General features: G+C 41.1%; 1 protein-coding gene across 2 annotated transcripts in view; it reads left to right on the top strand.

The window, feature by feature from the left end:
* Positions 1–16598: 16598 nt before the first annotated feature.
* LOC106092939 (prominin-2) overlaps positions 16599–20150 on the top strand; it is an 82702-nt gene continuing 79150 nt past the window's right edge. For both annotated transcript variants that reach the window (XM_059369474.1, XM_059369473.1), the window contains exon 1: positions 16599–17008. The gene's annotated coding sequence lies outside the window, so the exon portion shown is untranslated. The remainder of the gene's footprint in view (positions 17009–20150) is intronic.

Below are 20150 nucleotides of genomic sequence, written 5' to 3'. Positions count from 1 at the left end.
TTGGGGTTTGCAAATGGGCTATATCGCTTCAAACTTAAATAAAGCTCCCATTTAAACCGATCTCCCGATTTGACTTCTTGAACCCTTGCAAATGCAAATTTTGCCCATGTACATTCCACTAAGGAACAGGGACAAACATCCCACATATCAATGAGTGCAGTCCGATTCAAGTTTAAGCTCCTTTTTTAGGCGAGTCCGAACGGCGTGCCGCAGTGCGATACCTCTTGGAGAGAAGTTTTACATGGCATACTACCTCACAAATGTCGCCAGCATTAGGAGGGGAAAGCCACAGCTGAAAATTTTTTGTAATGGTCTCGCCAGGATTTGAACCCAGGCGTTCAGCGTCAAAGGCGGACATGCTAACCTCTGCGCTACGATGGCCTCCAAACAAAATGTCATCACCCTTAAAAAATGCCACCCTATAACAACCGAGCCAGCCCTGTAGAAGAACCCACACAGACATTGTATTGCCTCAAGCCCACCTCTAGAGTGTAGTTTATTTCCTGGAAAACATACAGGCTTACTTTAGAGGCCTGGATTTTCATATAGTCGGCGAGCCGGAATGAATGAAAAAACGCATTCATTCTATCATGCACAAAAAGCCAACACAAAATGTAATAGGCGAAATGACATCGTTTTATCCTTTTATTACCTTTACTCCAGTGCTGCTGCAGCAATTGCTGGTGCACCATGGGCCGTGCTGAATAAATAATACCCGTGATGCAACGCCAACAGACACTGAAGTGCAGTGTATTCCCTTCATGCATCTATTCACCAGGCGATATTAAAAATCCAGTTAAAGCAAATGATGACAGCGATGAGGATGATGATGATGATGGCAAACAAAATCATGAGGATCCCAACTGTCAAGTGAACTACAGTAAGTTCAGAAGGAAGGCTACTTTTTGGGAGTTTCGAATAAACAAACAAACAAGTGAATATGGTTGGGCTTCAGATTTCAATTAAGGAACATCAAAATAACCAAATTGAGGGGACTTGAAGGCGTCAATTGACTGAGAACGATTCATAACTGGATCAATGAAGATGAAATGACACCAGCCCTTAAGTAAGCTTGTCCAGTTAGGACGTAGAAGAAGCAGGATACCTAGGAGAAATCATAGACCCTCATGGATAATAGTAATATCGCACTATGGGGCATATATAGGGAAAATCTCACAGCCTGACAGAAGAGGCTATAGAAATCCAAACGATAAGATTTTGTCAGAGCTTTTTATACCCTCCACCATTAGATGAGGGTAAATCAAGTGAAAGCGGGCTAAGTTCGGCCGGGGCCGAAACTTTGGAAACCACCACCAGGGATTCTGCAAAAAATGTATACAAACTAAATTTAGATGAAGGGCGTAGTTTTATTCTACAAACCAAACTTCCGTCAAACCTGCAAAAAAGCTTCCAGGAACCAAACAAGGATAATCGAGAAACCGGTTTATATGGGGGCGATATCAAGTTATAGACTGATTTAGACCGTACTTGAAAGTTGAAGTTGTTGAAAGTCGTCATAGAACACCTCATGCAAAATTTCAGCCAAATCGGAAAAAAATTGCGACTAGTAAGGGCTCAAGAAGTTAAACCGGGAGATCGGTTTATATGGGAAGTTAGGAGGTCAGTTTATTCACCGATTTGAACCGTACTCAGACCCATTTGGACCGTATTTGGCACGGTTGTTGGAAATCATGACAGAACACTATGTGCAAAATTTCAGCCAAATCGGACGAAATTTGTGGCTTCCAGGGGCTTAAGAAGTCAAATCAGCAGATCGGTTTATATGAGAGCTATACTAGGTTATAGACCGATTTGGACCGTACTAAAAACAGTTACTGGAAGTCAAAACAGAACACTCCATGAAAAATTTCAGCCAAATCGGACGAAAATTGCGGCTTCCAGGGGCTCAAGAACTCAAATCAGGAGATCGGTATATATGGGAGCTATAAAAGGTTAAAGACCCATTTGGACCCTATTTGGCAGGGATGTTGGAAGTCATAGCAGAACAAAATTGCAAATTTTGCCCATGAACATTCCACTAAGGAACGGGGGCAAACTTCTCACATATCAATGAGTGCAGTCCGATTCATGTTTAAACTCAATGATAAGGGGCCTCTTTTTTATAGACGAGTCCGAATGGCGTGGCGCTATGCGACACCTCTTTTAGAGAGAGGTTTTACATGGCATAGTACCTCACAAATGTATTAGGAGGGGAAAACCACCGTTGAAATTTTTTCTGATAGTTTCGCCAGGATTCGAACCCAGGCGTTCAATGTCATAGGCAGACATGCTAACCTCTGCGCTACGGTGGCCTCCAGTCATAACAGAACACATCGTCCGATTTGGCTAAAATTTTACACTATGTTGAAAAAATGGGAGCTATATCAGGTTAAAGACCCATTTGGACCATACTAAAAACAGTTATTAGAAGTCACAACAGAACACCCCATGCAAAATTTCAGCCAAATCGGACAAAAATTGCTGGTTCCAGCTGCTCAAGATAAACCATGGCTGCCATATAAACCGATCTTGGGTACTGACCTATTGAGCCTCCAGATGGCGCAATACTTATCCGATTTGACTAAAATTTTGTACGAGATGTTTTGTTCAAACTTTTCAACAATAGTGTTAAACTGTTTAACAAAACTGTTCTGGGTGAACATAGTGGTAAGGTACTCGACTTCAGGTCGATCGATATGCTTCAGCATCAGTGTAGAGATTCCGTGGGGTCCAACGGTTTTGGACGACTTGGCGCCACGGATGACATTCGTAACTTCGCCCACTGTAAATTGCGATGGCTGCTTTCCGGCTTGGAGACCACGGATATGACGTATGGATCTCCTCTTAGCCCTGTCACTCTTGGTATGCATAATAAATTGGCATTTGAACCACCTGGTGCACCTCTTCGGATCGGAGGTCCTGTCGTCCCATAGTAGACCACAGCTTGCCTAAACCAGTGCCCAAGTATCGTTGCTCCAAGTGTTCTAGGGTTCGTTGACTACCCTGTTTATTTCCAGATTCCGCCCTCTTAAGTTACATTGCTCCAAGTGTTCCAACCACAAATTCCGCTTATGTTCGTTGACTACCCTGTTAATTTCCAAAAACAGCAGCTTGCTTCTGGGTTTAGTGGGGTCCGAGCAACGAATCCCATCACGCTCGTTTGCGAGTACCACCGCTTGCGCAGAGAAATTGGGCCCCACTTGGGGTATTCTACAGGCTGGTATAAAGCGAGCGGCTGCTGCGTTAATGATGTCTAGGACTTTTCTCTCAGCAACAACCACATAAGAGGGGGTTGTCAGTTTACTGAAGCGGCGATTGGTATACTCTCTAAAGCCAGCCCAATCGGCCTTCTTCTAATTGATAAGCGTCCGGCACTCAGAGGTTATCAAGTCGGGTGGTCGATCGATGGTGAGAAATATGGGGAGGTGGTCTGATCCCAAAGAAGTGAAGGCTTGTCAGGTTACGTCACTCACTCAGCAACTACCACATTAGAGGGGTTGTCAGTTCACTGAAGCGGCGATTGGTGTACTCCCAGAAGCCGACCCAATCGGCCTTATTTTGATTGAGAAACTTTCGGCGCTTAGAGGTTGTAAATTCGGGTGGTCGATTGATGGTGAGAATTATGGGGAGGTGGTCTGATCCCAAAGAAGTGAAGGCTTGTCAGGTTCCTTCTAATCCTAGTGGGGGCATCATCATTCACCATGCAAAACGTGGAGCATTCAATCTGCTCTGAAAAACCTATGCTGGTCGTTACCTGGGGGAGAATGCCACGAAGCGTAATGAGCATTAAAGTCTCCTAGAACCAGACTTTTATGGCCATATAGTAGCCCACTTATGTTTGACTTGTAAGCTTGGCCTTTAATTGGGACACGACCACCAACCTATATACAGTATAGGCAGTACCGGACCTCACTGCTATCTCCAGTCCATGGAGGGGTCACTAGCGCCAGGCGTAGGCGAGATGGGTCTATACTGCATGGAACGGTGTTTCACGAAGACCAATCTCTCTCCTCAGTTCCTTGAGCGAACCTTACGTAGCACATTGTATGCGTGACAACTGTGCAAGCTGCAGGAGTTGGTCAGCGTTGTCTCCTGGAATTCCACTAAGGAACAGGGGCAAATTTCTCACATATCAATGAGTGCAGTCCAATACAAGTTTAAGCTCAATGATAAGGGGCCTCCTTTTTATAGACGAATCCGAACGGCGTGCTGCATTGCGATACCTCTTTGGAGAGAAGTTTTACATGGCATAGTACCTCACAAAAGTTGCCAGCATTAGGAAAGGAAAACCACCGCTGAAAAATTTTTCTGATGGTCTCGGTAGGATTCGAACCCAAGCGTACATGGTAACCTCTGCGCTACGGTGGCCTCCGACTCATAAAATCCACAATCTCGTCTCTCTTGCTACGGCGACCATTGTAATTCAATTGCAAAAATGATACACTTTCCTGGCAATATTGGGGCTGGGATGCTGCTGTTGCATAAATTGCCGAACGGGAGATGTCGGGCGGTCACATAATCCGACGACGAGGACCCAAAAGGCGACGGCGACGACGACGCTTGTAACCCACTGCTGTCTATATTCACACAGCACCTTGCCACATATTCAGTGTGACTATACTCCCGTAGTGATGTAAGACTAGAGCAAGATGGGAAATGTACCAACTCCATGCACTGGTTGCACCTCACCGACCGATGATGGAGGCGGTTCTGGCAAACCGAACAGCACAAGGGTCTAGGGTTCTATGCAATGGTCTGTCACGGAACAGAAGAGTGCGGAGAAGGCACTCTGGAATGTGCCTCTTTCATGTCGAGGAGGCCGCCCTTGCCCATGAAAGATTCCATTGGGTCAATCTGGTGCGTACAACCGGCTACCATGGGATTGTATCTGGAAGATGGGCAAAGTGATACCGCTACTGAAGCCTGGAAAGGATCTGAGTACGTGGGAGTGGTACAGACAGATGTCCCTACTCTCACCAGTAGCCAAGACGCTTGAGCCTCGTTGGAGAATTTCCACTCGCCGAGCATCAGCATGGATTTTGAAGACTGCATAGCACAACAACTGCTCTGCTCCTCCAGCCAGACAGTCATATGTGAAATTTAGGGATAAGAAATCGAAACACCGTAGAGTGAAACAGGCGGAGTGATATCTCCGACACTGTTTAACCTCTACCTATCCTCCAATCCACCGCCTTCAGTCGGCATAGAGGTCGTATCTTACGCGGACGATTGTAGGATCATGACATCAGGTTCCCCACCCATTGACGACATCTACATCTACCTCAACGAATTTGCCTATTATTTCGCTGCAAGAAATTCGAAGATATCTGCCACCAAATCTTCAGCCACTTTGTTCACTTTATACACGCATGAGGTGCGTAGGGAGCTCAAAGCGATGGTCGATGGAGTGACAATTCCGAAAATCAAGTGTCAAAATATACTTGATGTGACATTTGACAGCTCTTGCATGTTCTCCCCGCATGCCACAGTCAAAAGTAGAAACAAGGTCCTCAAATCACTTGTGGATAGATATCCACCGACCAGAATCCTTTAAGTAGATCTACATGATCTAGAGTGTGAGGTTTAGCGCTACAATAGAGAACTTCTAGATCTAGCGACATATCAAGCGGGTCTAGACAACATTCATGGAGACACGGTAGCAGATGCGCTAAATAGCTACCGGGTGCATGTATTTCTTGGAGAACGACCGGCACCCATTGCACCCAAAAAAATTAACCCCACTGGCTAACCAGAGTAGTTCTGGCTCAATTGCCTTCCGGCAGATGCAGCCGCCTCAACTTCTACAGGGGACGGATTGATGTCGAGGTGCAAGAAGTATATCCTGATTGTAACGAAGGACCACACGATGCCCGTCATCTGTTTAACTGTCCAACCGAACCCACTCGACTCAGACCCAGATCCCTCTGGACGCAACCCATCTTAGTCGCAGAGTTCCTGGATCATAACACTAAACAGAATCAAGCAGACGAGAGACAGAACACAACAAACTGCTACAACAACAATAATTCCCTGGGATATCTCTGTGGCACGGCACCCAGAACAGGTGAATTTTGAACTGCCATCTCGTTGAGAGTTCTGCTGCAGTCGAATGCGATTTTTGTGCTAAGAAATACGTTATTTAGGGGTTTAATGGCTGCCTGGATGTCGGATAACCTTTTCGGTATGATCAGTAATAGGTCTTTAGAAAACACCCGTATAGAAGTCTATGTAACTTCTATTGCCAGGGATATCGTAGTTCCAATTGTTTCTATCAGGAAAAGTGGTGCAGTCCTTTTTGTCAAAAATTGGTAGGGTAGGGTGTAATCCACACTGTCTGGAACATTGGACATCGTATCCAGGTTAACTTAGTATCCGTAGTCGCCACATGACGAAAGAGAAAGCTAACTTAGCTTCATGGCAGTGGTCGCAGCAGTGGTCCTCAGTGCGGCTGTGATGCACAAACAAGCCATCCTTTGGATCCGGTTGAGTATTGAACAGTAGCTGGACTTTTGAAGCGCCGTCCACCAGACCACAACACCATTTAGCATTATAGGTATGACAGCTGCGGTATATGGCCAATGCATGAGGTGCGGTCTAAATCCCCATCTTTTGCCAATGGCTCTCTTGCAGGTGTATAGGGCAGGAGTGGCCCTGTTGGCCTTTTCCAAAACTTTGGATTTGAAGTTTAATTTCCTGTCCAGCAAAACACCCTGATAAATAGAACATTCTCTCCTCCCAAGGAAACAGGTGCCACTGTAGGCCACTTGTTTCTCCTTCTGAAGAGAACTATTTCTGTCGTGCACGGATTTATACCTAGGCAACTTTCGGTTGCGCATTTCCTTTATTCGTGGAAACCGATTTTCCGATTATACTTCTTGCGCCTCTATACGGCGCAACTTTTAAATGATATTTGGCCCGAATCGGTTCATAACCTAATAAAGCTCCAATAGCATGGTAATTTTCCATTATCCTTTGTTTGTCCTTAAATAGAGTTCACGCACACAAATTGGCAAATGCGATCGGTGATAGAGGGTATATAAGATTCGGCCCACCACCATAGGATGGGGGTATAATAGTCTAGTCATTCCGTTTTGTAGACCTCGAAATATTGATCTAGGGCCCCAAAAAGTATTCTTGATGACCGGACATCTTGAGTCGATCTAGCCATGTCCGTAAAGCTAACCGCTTAAAAATTTGCACAGGTTATTAATGTTGATGTAGGTCGTTGGGTATTGTAAATGGGCCATATCGCACGTAGTGTTCTGTTATGACTCTCAACATCTGTGCCAAGTACGGTCGAAATCGGATTTTAGCAGAATTCATGGTGGTGCGGGCCAAGATTCGGCCCGGCCGAACAAAGCATGCTTAGCAAGTAATCGCCCTAGATTGTCACAGATCTCTCAACGAGATGTCTGAACAGTTTAAATTCTATCTCCAATTCCCAGGGCAAGCAGAAGAACTTCCTCTTTGAGGACTTGTCTGACTAAGCGGATGTGAACATTCCCAAGTTGTTGGGATTTTTAAAGCGATCTGTATGGTTTAATGGTTGGATCTAGAAGGAATCTTCCTCCTCCTGTTCCCGTGGTATCATGAAAATGTCTAAGTTAATCTAATTGCAGACTGCCAGTTAAAGCTAACGGCACCTAACCTCGCCTTACCTACCTGTAGTGAAAGTGGAGTAGAGAGTCGAGTAGTCGGAAGTCGAGCTTCCGGTTTTTAACGACCAACTTTTGGTTTGAGCCAATATTAAATAAACTTTCAATTTTGTCATTTAAATCCAGAAGCTAGATTTTTATTTAAAAACCCATGACTTCCCGAAAAAAAAAATTTATAATTTGTCCTTGATTACGATTGTGACTATCGTCGAAATTGACCCATTCTACTTCTCATGCTTTCGGTGGAGGTTCAACAACTCGCCCTGTCTCTCAATATGTAACTCATTCATTTCTGCCTTTATTCATCTATGACTAAACCAAAGCCTATCTTCTTCTATCGACTGTGCACACCTGCCATAAAAAATGAAATACAAAACATTTGTTAGTTATTTCCTACCTCGAAAAGGATTCACAGCACTGTCAATATTACCAGCCAGCACAATGCAAAACGAAGCTCTTGCAGGGGACTCTGTTCATTTTTTTTATTCCCCCACCATTCATATCGTTGCTTACGCCATTCAGTCATTGTTGTTGCATTATAAAGGATACGGAAATGAAAACAAATCGCATTGGGGGAAAAAATTAGAAATGGCTAAAAGTGCAGCAGGTACTCCAACACGCTGGCATAGTCACAGCTACAAAATTCAAATTAAATTGTTGACTGCCATTACAAACGCAATGATAATACAAAAGGTATAGGGAATAAGATAAATAAAAACGTAATAGCAGAGCGTTTTCAATTTGCATTACAATGAAATGAAATGAAATTGAAAACGTAGTAAAAACATCAATCAGCTAAAATATGGAAATGTTCTGTCAAAGGCTTGAGTTCCACTCTAAGCTCAAAGGTAGCCTTAGCAATATTCAAATCAATGAAATTGATAACAGGCCACCCTAGCGCAGGGGTTGGCATGTACGCCTATGACAATGGGTTCGAATCCTGGCGAGACCATCAGAAAAAATGTAAAGCGGTGGTTTTCCCATCCTAATGCTGGCAACATTTGTGAGGTACTATGACATGTAAAACTTCTCTCCAAAGAGATGTTGCACTGCGGTACGCCGTTTGGACTCGGCTCTAAAAAGGAAACCCCTTATCATTGAGCTTAAACTTGAATCGGACTGCACTCATTGATATGTGAGAAGTTTGCCTCTGTTCCTTAATGGAATGTTCATGGGTAATATTTGTTGTTTTGTTTGAAATTGCTAAAAAAAAATTATCAAAAAACAAGACTTTAAATCGAGATATCGGTCTATATGGCAGCTATATGCAAATCTTCATCGATCTAGACCAAATTGCAGAAATATGTGGAGGGGCTTAACATAACTTTCTGTCCTAAATTTCGGCAACATCGGACATTAAATGCGCCTTTTATGGTCCCAAAACATTAAATCGAGAGATCGGTCTATATGGCAGCTATATCCAAATCTGGACCGATCTGAGGGAAATTGAAGAATGATATCGAAGGGCCTAACACAACCCATTGTCCCAAATTTCGGCGACATCAGACAATAAATGCGCTTTTTATGGCCCCAAAACCTAAAACCGAGAGATCGGTCTATATGGCAGCTATATCCAAATGTGGGCCGATCTGTGCCATAATGCAGAAGTAAGTCAAGGGGCTTAATTTAACTCACTGTCCCAAATTTCGGCGACATTGGACAAGAAATGCGCCTTTTATGGGCCTAAGACCTTAAATCGGATGATCGGTCTATATGGCAGCTATATCCAAATCTTTACCGATCTGACCCAAATTGACGAAGAACATGGAAGGGCCTAGGACAACTCACTGTCCCAAATTTCAGCAAAATCGGATAGTAAATGTCGCTTTTATGGGCCTAAGACCCTAAATCGGAGGATCGGTCTATATGGCAGCTATATCCAAATCTAGATCGATCTGAGCCAAATTGACAAAGGATGTCGAAAGGCCTAACGCAACTCATTGTACCAAATTTCAGCAAAATCGGATAATAAATGTGGCTTTCAGCAAAATCGGATAATAAATGTGGCTTTTATGGGCCTAAGACCCTAAATCGGCCGATCGGTCTATATGGGGGCTATATCAAGATATAGTCCGATATAGCCCATCTTCGAACTTAACCTGCTTATGGTCAAAAATAGCAGCTGTTCAAAGTTTCAGCTCAATATCTCTATTTAAAGACTGTAGCGTGATTTCAACAGACAGACGGACAGACGGATGGACATGGCTAGATCGTCTTAGAATTTTACGATGGTCCGAAATATTTGTACTTTGTAGATTCGAAAATGGTTATTTCGATGTGTTGCAAACGGAATGACAAAATGAATATACCCCATGCTTCGGTGCTGGATATAAAAACAAGTAAAAGCGTGCTAAATTCTTACATACCCTCCACGATGGATCGCATTTGTCAAGTTAATGAAAATGATAATGGATAAGAATTGCTGTGCTATTGGAGTAATTGGTTTGGCTGTTGGAGACCAAAGTGGAAGTCATTGTGAAAAATGTCACCAAGATTGGATAAGAATTTCGCCCTCTATAAGCTCAAGAAGTATAATCTGGATTACTGTTAATATGGGAGCTAGATCAGGTTATGAATCCACTTAGACCATTATTGACCCGGTTGTTGGCAGTCATAACAAAACACTACGTGCAATATATCTGTCAAATCGTTTAATAATTGCGCCCTCTTGCGGCTCAAGAAATCAGGATACGAAATCTGTTTATAAGGCAGCTATACCAGTAAATGAACCAATTTGGACTGCACTTGGCACAGTAGTTGGAAGTCATAACAAAACACGTCGTGCCAAGTTTCAGCCAAATCAGATAATAATTGAGCCCTCTATGGGGTCAAGAAGTCATGACCCCAGGTCGGTATATGACAGTTATATATGGTAATGAACCGATTTCTACTATACTTAACACAGTTGTTGGAAGCCATAAAAAGCAACTCATGCAAATTTGCAGCCAAATCGGATAAGAATTACGCCCTCAAGGGGCTCCAGGAGTCAAGGTTCAAGATCGGTATTTATGGCAGCTATATCAAAACATGGACCGATATGGCCTTTTTACAATCCCTACCGACCTACTCTAATAAGAAGCATTTGTGCAAAAATTCAAGCGAGTAGCTCTACTTCTTCAAAAGTAAAAGAGCTTTCGATAGGCGGACGGACGGACGGACGAACAGACAGACGGACGCACGGACGGTGGACAGAGGGACAGACATGGCTACATAGACTAAAAATGTCATAACGATCAAGAATTTATATAATTATAGGAATATTTCAAAGTGTTACAAACGGAATGACAAAATTACTATACCTCCACCCTTTGGTGTAGGGTGTAAAAAACTTACATAACCCCACAATAATAACTCTTGAAAGTCTAACCCACTCTATAAGAACCATTAAATGGTTAGTGTCTCTATAGTTTGCGAATCTTTTGAGCCATTTACCCTTTGACTCTCTCCATAACCACATGACATTCAACTTTCCCCTAGGATCTAAAGGAAAAAACCTTAGTTATAGCAATATTTAGCTCTAAGAATGCTTTTTTCCCACCATTTCTAAAGGCCTTAAATTACCTTTCAGTTGGTGGGTTGCTGTTGGCTGGAGTCTAATAGGCTTAAATTTTTAAGAAGCAAAGTGTAACTAGATTCTTAAAAAAATTACTAAACTGCTGGGCTAAAAGGCGGAAGCAAAACTCATAGCAATGGATGATACAAGCAAAACCCAAGACGAATAGAAATTCTAAAAAGCAGAAATGAAGAAAAAAAACCTGTCGATAACAACAAAGAGAAGAGAAACAAGTAAAAGCGTGGTAAGTTCGGCCGGGCCGAATGTTGGGAACCCACCAAACTGGATTCTGCTAAAAATTAATACAAAATAAATTTAGTTGAAGGAAATAGTTTTATTCTACATTCCAAATTTCGAGAGACCAAAGTAAAGCTTCCGATTTACATGGGAGCTACATCAGGTTATAGACCGATTCCGACCGTTATTAGTACAATTGTTGGAAGTCTAACAGAACAATACAAGCAAAATTTCAGCCAAATCGGACAAAATTTGAGGCTTGTAAGGGGTCAAGAATTCAAATCGGGAGATCGGTTTATAAGGGAGCTATATCAGGTTTTTGACCGATTCTGACCTTACTAGGCACTGTTATTGAAAGTCATAACACAACAATTCAGCCAAATCAGGAACAAATAAAAAGGCATTAAGTTCGGCCGGGCCGAACTTTGGATACCCACCACCTCGGGTATATATGAAAACCCCCTTTCGTCACAATCCGGTGAAAATTGGATAACTTAGGCACCCAAATTCGACACGGATAGTGAGTGGTATCTTATCTTCTTCTTCTTACATATAAAATTCAATTTATGTTTATTTGTATGTTTGCTTGTTTGTCGGTTTGTTTGTTTGTTCCATATAGACTCAAAAACGGCTGAACCGATTACCTTGAAATTTTCACAGATTGTAATTTTTTGATGTCGGGAGGGGGGCGGACCCTCCCCCTTACCACAAAAGTACTACCCAAAAATAAAAGTGGACCGATCGGTACAATATGGGATTCACATTAAAGGTATTCAAGAGTAGAGTACGAATTTCATAATAAATGTTAGGTCCAAGTACCTGGGGGACCGCCCCAGCGACAAAACCCCTTAAAATATTTTTATTTGACGATCATGACAGTATGGGACTCAAATGAAAGGTATTCGGGAGTAGATTACGAATATGGTCAGGAAGTAGGAATAGGCTTTATTATTTATTGATAACGGAAGTGGGCAGACCCCCCACCGTTATCCCCAAAAACACTACCTAAAATCAAAAGTGGACCGATAAGAACAATATGGGTATCAAATGAAAAGTATAAAGGAATAGATAACGAATCTGTCGAAGTATAGGGGGTCACCCCCACGCACCCCCACAAAAGCGCCCAAAATGGGCACATTAGCAAATCACGGATATATGGGACTCGGTTTGTTTGTTCCGCATAGACTGAAAAACGGCAGAACCGATTTTCTCGAAATTTTCGTATATTGTGCAGGTTGGTCTGGAAGGAAACATAGGCTATATACATTTTCGGTATCGAAAGGGGGGACGCACCCTCCCTCTTATGCCAAAAACAAAACCCAAATTCAAAAGTGAAACGATCGGGACAATATAGGTATCAAATGAAAGGTATTGTAGAGAAGAATACGAATATGGTATTAAAATATGAGTCTAAGTACCCATCGGGGCGCCCCAACTCCAAAACTCCCCCAAGCGGACATATTGGCCGTTCATTTCAATATGGGGCTCAAATGAAAGGTATTCGGGAGAAGATTTCAAATCTGGCATACAAAATCATATCGAAGTATAGGGGATCATGCCACCGCTCAAAAACGCCATTAGACCCATTATGACTATATAATACTTTGTTGAACCGATTTTCTTAAAATGTTCATAGATTGTGTACGTTTGTCTGGAATGAAACATAGGCTATATTATTTTTAGATATCGGGTGGAGGCGGACCCTCCCCCTAACCCAAAAAACACCACCCTTATTCGAAAGTGGTCCGATGGGCACAATAAGGGTATCAAATGAAAGGTATTGTAGAGTAGAATACGAATATGGTATTAAAATTTGGGTCTTAGTACCAATCGGGGCGATCCAACTCCAAAAATTCCCCAAGCGGACATATAGGCCATTCATTTCAATATGGGGCTCAAATGAAAGGTATTCGGGAGTAGATTTCGAATTTGGCATATAAAATCAGTTCGAAGTATAGGGGGTCATGCCACCGCCCAAAAACGCCATTGGACCCATTATTACTATATAATATTTAGCTGAACCGATTTTTTTAAAATTTTCATAGATTGTGTACGTTTGTCCGGAATTAAACATAGGTTTCATAATTTTAAGATATCGGGTGGAGGCGAACCCTCCCCCTGACCCAAAAAACGCCACCCATATTCGAAGATGGTCCGATGGGCACAATAAGGGTATCAAATAAAAGGTATTGTAGACCAGAAAACGAATATGGTATTAAAATTTGGGGCCAAGTATCCAGCGGGCCTCCCCAACCCAAAAACTTTTCTTTACAGGTATATTCGAAGTTCATATCAATATGGGACTCAAGTGAAAAGTATTAGGCAGTAGATTACAAATATGGGATAAAACGTTAGGTCCAAGTAATGGGAAGTCGCCCCATCCCCAAATGGGCAAATTAGCCGACCATGGCCATATGGCACTCAAATGTAAGGTATTTGGGAGCCATTTACGAATATGACATTAAAATTTGCGTTCAAATCTAGGTGGCGCTTTTCCTCTCAAAAAGATACGTCAAATGGTTATTTGACCCATTAGGACAATATGGGACTCAAATGAAAGGTATTTGAAAGTATAAAACGAATTTTATATCCAATTTTGGAGCCAAAAAGCACCCCCTAAACTGAACTTCATTTCTGTTTGGAATAAAAACGAATTTGAAATCTATTTTCAGTGCAAAGTTGCGGAGGCCGCCCCAGGCCCAAAATTGCGTCCGGTTCATGTCCACGGCAATATGGGTCTCAAATTAAAGGGATTTGGAAGTACAGCACGAATTTGATATCCATATTTGAGTCGAAATGTCTGAGGTGCCATCCCCCCCTTATGAGAACATTACCCTAAGGAAGGAATCGGGAAGGGCCAAATTATCACACATCAATGAGTGGTTTCCGATTCTAGTTTAAATTCAATGATAAGGGATTTTTTTTTTATGGCCGAATCCGAACGGCGTCCGGCAGTGCGACACCTCTTTGGGGATAAATTTTTAAATGGCCATGCTTGGCAAATTTCGCGAACATTAAGAAGGGATAAACACCGCTTTGTCGGATGTTCGCACCAGGATTCGAACGCGTTTAGCATCATAGGCTTCAATAACACGAATATCCGCATTCAGGGCGAAGTATCCCCACCCTAAAAATATATTAGAAAGTTAAAGAAGGCGCAGCGGAGCGGGCCCGGTTCGGCTAGTAATAAATATTGGGTTGCCCAAAAAGTAATTGCGGATTTTTTAAAAGAAAGTAAATGCATTTTTAATAAAACTTAGAATGAACTTTAATCAAATATACTTTTTTACACTTTTTTTCTAAAGCAAGCTAAAAGTAACAGCTGATAACTGACAGAAGAAAGAATTCAATTACAGAATCACAAGCTGTGAAAAATTTTGTCAACGCCGACTATATGAAAAATCCGCAATTACTTTTTGGGCAACCCAATATAATTCACTGTTGAATTTTGTATTTCAAATTTCAACAAAATCGGGTAATAAATAAAGCTTTTATGAGCTTCAAGCCCTTTATCGGCAGATCGGTCTATATGACAGCGATATCAAAATAAAGTCCAATCTGCAGCATATTTGGGTCCTATGTTAGAAGGCGTAAAACTGCTTAGTGTTCAAAATTTCAGCGAAATCGGCTAAAAAATAAAGCTTTTATGGGATTTAGACCCTTTATCTGGAGATCGGTCTGTATGGCAGCTATACCTAAATATAGTCCGATTTTATCCATATTTAGGTCAGATATCAGAAGGCTTAAGACTACCCACTGTTTTAAATTTCAGCGAAATCGGGTATTAAAAAAAAACTTTTATGGGCTTCAGACCCTTTATCGGCAGATCGGTATATATGGCAGCTATATATAAATATAGTCCGATTTGAGCCATATTTGGATCGGATGTCGGGAGTCCTAAAACTACTCACTATTTCAAATTTCAGCGAAATCGGATGAAAAATAAAGCATTTATGGGCATTAGACCCTTTATCGGAAAATCGGTCTATATAGCAGCTATATCGAAATATGGTCCGATTTGGCCCGTTCAAGAACTTAACCAGGGTGCATCAAAAAAGACGTATTTATGCCAAATTTCAGCTCAATGTCTCAATTTTTGAAGATTGTAGAGTGATTACAACAGACGGATGGATAGACGGATAGGCGGACAGACGGGTAGACGGACAGACACACGGACGTCATTAAATCGTCTTAGAATTTTATGACGATCCGAAATAAATATACTTTGTGGGGTCGGAAATTGATATTTTGATGTGTTGCAAATGGAATGACTAAATGAATATATCCCCTATCCTTCGGTGGTGGGTAAAAAAATGCGGCTTTTAAGGGCTCAAGAAGTTAAATCGGAAGATCGGTTTATACTTGGCACATTTGTTAGAAGTCATAACGGGACACCACATGCAAAATTTCAGTAAAATCAAACGAAAATTGAGGACTCAAGGTGCCAAATCGGGAGATCGGTTTATATGGGAGCTATATCTAAATCTGAACCGATATGGATCATTCGAAATCTTCAATGACCTACATTAATTTTAAATATCTGTGCAAATTTTCAAGCGGCTAGCTTTACACATTCGGCCACTATCGTGATTTCGACAAATGGACGCATGGACGGACAAGGCTAGATCGACTTGGGACGTCGAGACAATCAAAAATATATCCACTTTATGGGGTCTTAGACGAATATTTCGAAGGGTGTTACAAACGGCATGACTAGTTTAGTATATTCCCATCCTATGGTGGTGGGTATACAAATCCAGCACATGGTAGGTGTTGTGAAACAAACAATGATACAAAACAAAACCACAAATTTGCCGGTTGCCTACTATGATGGACGAATATTTGCACCAAAAGAAATTCACAAACAACACAACTTGGGGGCCAGCCGCCTCTAAAGAGGGAATACGAATAGGCCTGTGCCTAAGTGGGTGATACTAGAAATGCGTTAAATACTACAAAAGTAAACAAATTTCATTCATTCATTCGAAAACTCATAGTCGTTTGTCCATTTAACCAAACCCAGGGTGGAAGGTAAGTAGAATCAAACAAAACTTGGAATTTCTAAGTTTTCACTATTTTTTCCCTTTGAGTGCTCGCTATAAGGTTGAGCAAAAATATGCAAAATTTTCACTTTAGTTTCGAAGAGACTTTAAAGGCATTTAAACCTATGGCTGGCTTTTAGCGGACAATAGCATTAAAGTCTGGGAAGACAGAAGAAAAAACTAAGAAAAAAAATTCCCCATCCAAAGGAAAAAAAATCAATTTTTCTTGCTTTCAAGTCAGTGCTGAAAAACTTAAACGTTTTGAAGGCAAACATTACAGAAACTTCTTTAAAGAAATCTGACAAAAAAAAAAAACCAAAAGGACAACAAGGGAAAAATGTATTTACGAAATTTTCGATTAACGAATTAAAAAATTAAAAAAAAAATAAAAAATAAAACAAATTTCAAAGTAAAAGGAAATAAAAATTTTTCCTAGTGAATGTGTGAAACGTGGAAAACGAAACTTGTGAAACAAAACTGCCAATTGTTGCCTGCCAGGATATAAAGTTGGATAATAAAAGGTGGTGTATGGATATGAAAGAAAAATGTAACAAAAAAGTTATATAAGAAAAACTTTGAAGACATTTTAATTCTCCTAGGGCGTGGTCCACTATGGCCATTAAAAACAGCCATTATTTAAAACTTTTGAAAACTGACTGTAGTCATGGGTCAAGGAACTCAAGTAAAACCGAAATATGAATAATTTTTTTTTTTTTTATAGTTTTTGATTTAACTTTCAGTTTCGATTATTGATTTTAGGATTTACAATTTGTTCTGATTTCCCTATCGTATGCCTTGTACAGTCTGTTATACTCTTATACTCAAAAGGTAATAAGAAATTTATGTTTGTCAATCTCTTCTACACTGGAAGAACAAAAACATGTGTTGCTCACCTACCATTTTAGAATACATCGAAAATTATATTCTATATGAATACGTCTCTCTGGGCGAAGTTATTATGTGTCATCAAAATTGGAAAAAAGAGCGGCTTGTAAGGACTCAAGAAGTGAAATCGGGAGATCGGTCTATATATTGGGTTGCCCAAAAAGTAATTGCGGATTTTTTAAAGGAAAGTAAATGCATTTTTAATAAAACTTAGAATGAACTTTAATCAAATATTCTTTTTTTACACTTTTTTTCTAAAGCAAGCTAAAAGTAACAGCTGATAACTGACAGAAGAAAGAATGCAATTACAGAGTCACAAGCTGTGAAAAAACTTGTCAAAGCCGACTATATGAAAAATCCGCAATTACTTTTTGGGCAACCCAATAGAAGCTATATCAGGTTATAGAACGATTGTAACCGTACTAAGAACAGTTGTTGGAAGTCATAACAGAACACGCTTGCAAAATTTCAGCCAAATAGGACAAAAATTGCTATATCAGTATAAAGACTGACTTGAATTATTCATTTGTACAGTTATTGGAAGGTGCATCAGAACACTATCTGAAAAATGTCAGGCAAATCGGACAAAAATTTTGACTTCCAGGGGATTAAGAATTCAAAACAGAAGAAGGGTTTAGATGGCAGCTATATCTGGTTATAGACCGATTTGAACCATACTTGGCACAGTTGTTGGAAGTCAGGACAGAACACTACATGACCAATTTCAGCCAAATTGGATAAAAATTGAGACTTGCAAGCGCTCAAGAAGTCAAATCGGGAGATCGGTTTATATGGGAGCTATATTTAAATCTGTATCAGATTATAGACCCATTTAGATAGTACTAAGCACAGTTCTTGGAAGCCATAACAGAACTCTACATGCAAAATTTCAGTCAGAGTAGACAAAAATTGCGATTTGCAAGGGCTCAAGGAGTCAAATCGGGAGATCGGTTTGTATGGGGGCTTTGTCTAAATCTGAATCGATAGGACCCATTTGCATTCCCCAACGATTTACAACAATATTAGGTTAGGTTAGGTTGAAAAGAGGGTGCATCTATTAATCCGCCTCATTCCACTATGGACATACACCTAAGCCAGTAATCGGCTTGTTGTGTTCTCTAAAAACTATAAAGTAACCTCTAAAAACAAAATTTTAAGTTAGGAATTCCGTGCTACTTACAAAGTCCTTAATTGTTTTCAATACCACTCCCCTAAGTTGGTTCATGTCTGGTATGGTGTCTCCACCTAAGTGCCGGTATCTGTTAGACACAAAAGCCGGACAATGACAAATGAAATGCTCCACGTCTCATCATCTTCCCCGCATGCTCTACACATGCTATCACTTGCCACACCGATTTTACATAAGTGAGCTCGTAGTCCTATGTGTCCCGTTATGATACCAATAGCTATACTCACCTCCTTCTTGCTTCCTGTCAGTAATAGCCTCGTCTTCTCACGATCTGGATCCCCCCATAGGATTTTCGTTGTCCTACCGACCGTTTCACTGTGCCACAATGTTGCATGCTCATTCGTCGCCCACTGCCTCAACTCGGACTGCGTCAACCCGAAAAGCTTCGGGCAAGTTCATTGACGGCAGTCCTCTGGCCTTCAGCGCCAACTCGTCTGCCCTGAAACCTTTAATCGGGAGATCGTTACATATGGCAGCCATATCCAAATCTGGACCTATCTGGGTCGTATTGAACAGGGATATCGAGGAGCTTAATACAACTCGCTATACAAAATTTCAGCGAAATTGGACAAAAACTGCGCATGTTATGGGCCCAAGAACTTAAACTGAGAGATCGGTCTTACATCGAAATGTAAACCGATTTTAACTATACTCGGTACGAATGTCGAGGGGTCTAATGCCAGTCATTGTGCTAAATTTCAGTGAAATCGGTTAATAAATTCACCTCTTATGGAAAAAAATCCTTAAATAAGGAGAAAGGTATATATGGCCGCTATATGCAAATCTGGACCTATCTATGCTGCACTAAACAGGGAGGTTGGAGAGCCTAACGCAACTCACTTAACCAAATTTCAGCAAAATCAGACAATAAATGCGCCTATTATCGGTCTAAAACCTTAAAACGAGAAATCGGTCTATATGGCGACTATATCCAAATCTGAACCTATCTGCGCAAAATTGCAAAAGTATGTCGAGGGGCTTAACTTAACTCACTGTCCGAAATTTCGGCGACATCAGATAGTAAATGCGCTTTTTATGGACCCAAAACCCTAAATCGAGAGATCGCTCTACATGGCAGCTATATCCAAATCTGGACCGATCTGAAACAAATTGAAGAAAGATATCGAGGGGCCCAAGAAAACTCACTGTCTCAAATTTCAACAAAATCGGAAAATAAATGTGGCTTTTATGGGCCTAAGACCCTAAATCGGAGGATCGGTCTATATGGCAACCATATCTAAATCTGAAATGATCTGAACCAAATTGATGAAGAATGTTGAAGGTCCTAGCACAACTCACTGTTCCAAATTTCAGCAAAATCGGACAATAAATGCGCCTTTTATGGAAGACCCTAAATCGGCGGACCGGTCTATATGGGGCCTATTCAAGATATAGTCCAATATAGCCCATCTTCGAACTTAACCTGCCTATGGACATAAAAATAATCTGTGCAAAGTTTCAGCTCAATATCTCTATTTTTAAAGACTGTAGCGTGATTTCAACAGACAGACGGACAGACGGATGGACATGGCTAGATCGTCTTAGATTTTTACGCTGATCAAGAATATATATACTTTATAGGGTCGGAA

The sequence above is a fragment of the Stomoxys calcitrans genome, chromosome 5 (assembly GCF_963082655.1).
Source record: "Stomoxys calcitrans chromosome 5, idStoCalc2.1, whole genome shotgun sequence".
Lineage (NCBI taxonomy): Eukaryota > Metazoa > Arthropoda > Insecta > Diptera > Muscidae > Stomoxys > Stomoxys calcitrans.
Note: the sequence above shows the minus strand (reverse complement) of the source record. Positions and strands in the feature narration are given on the sequence as shown.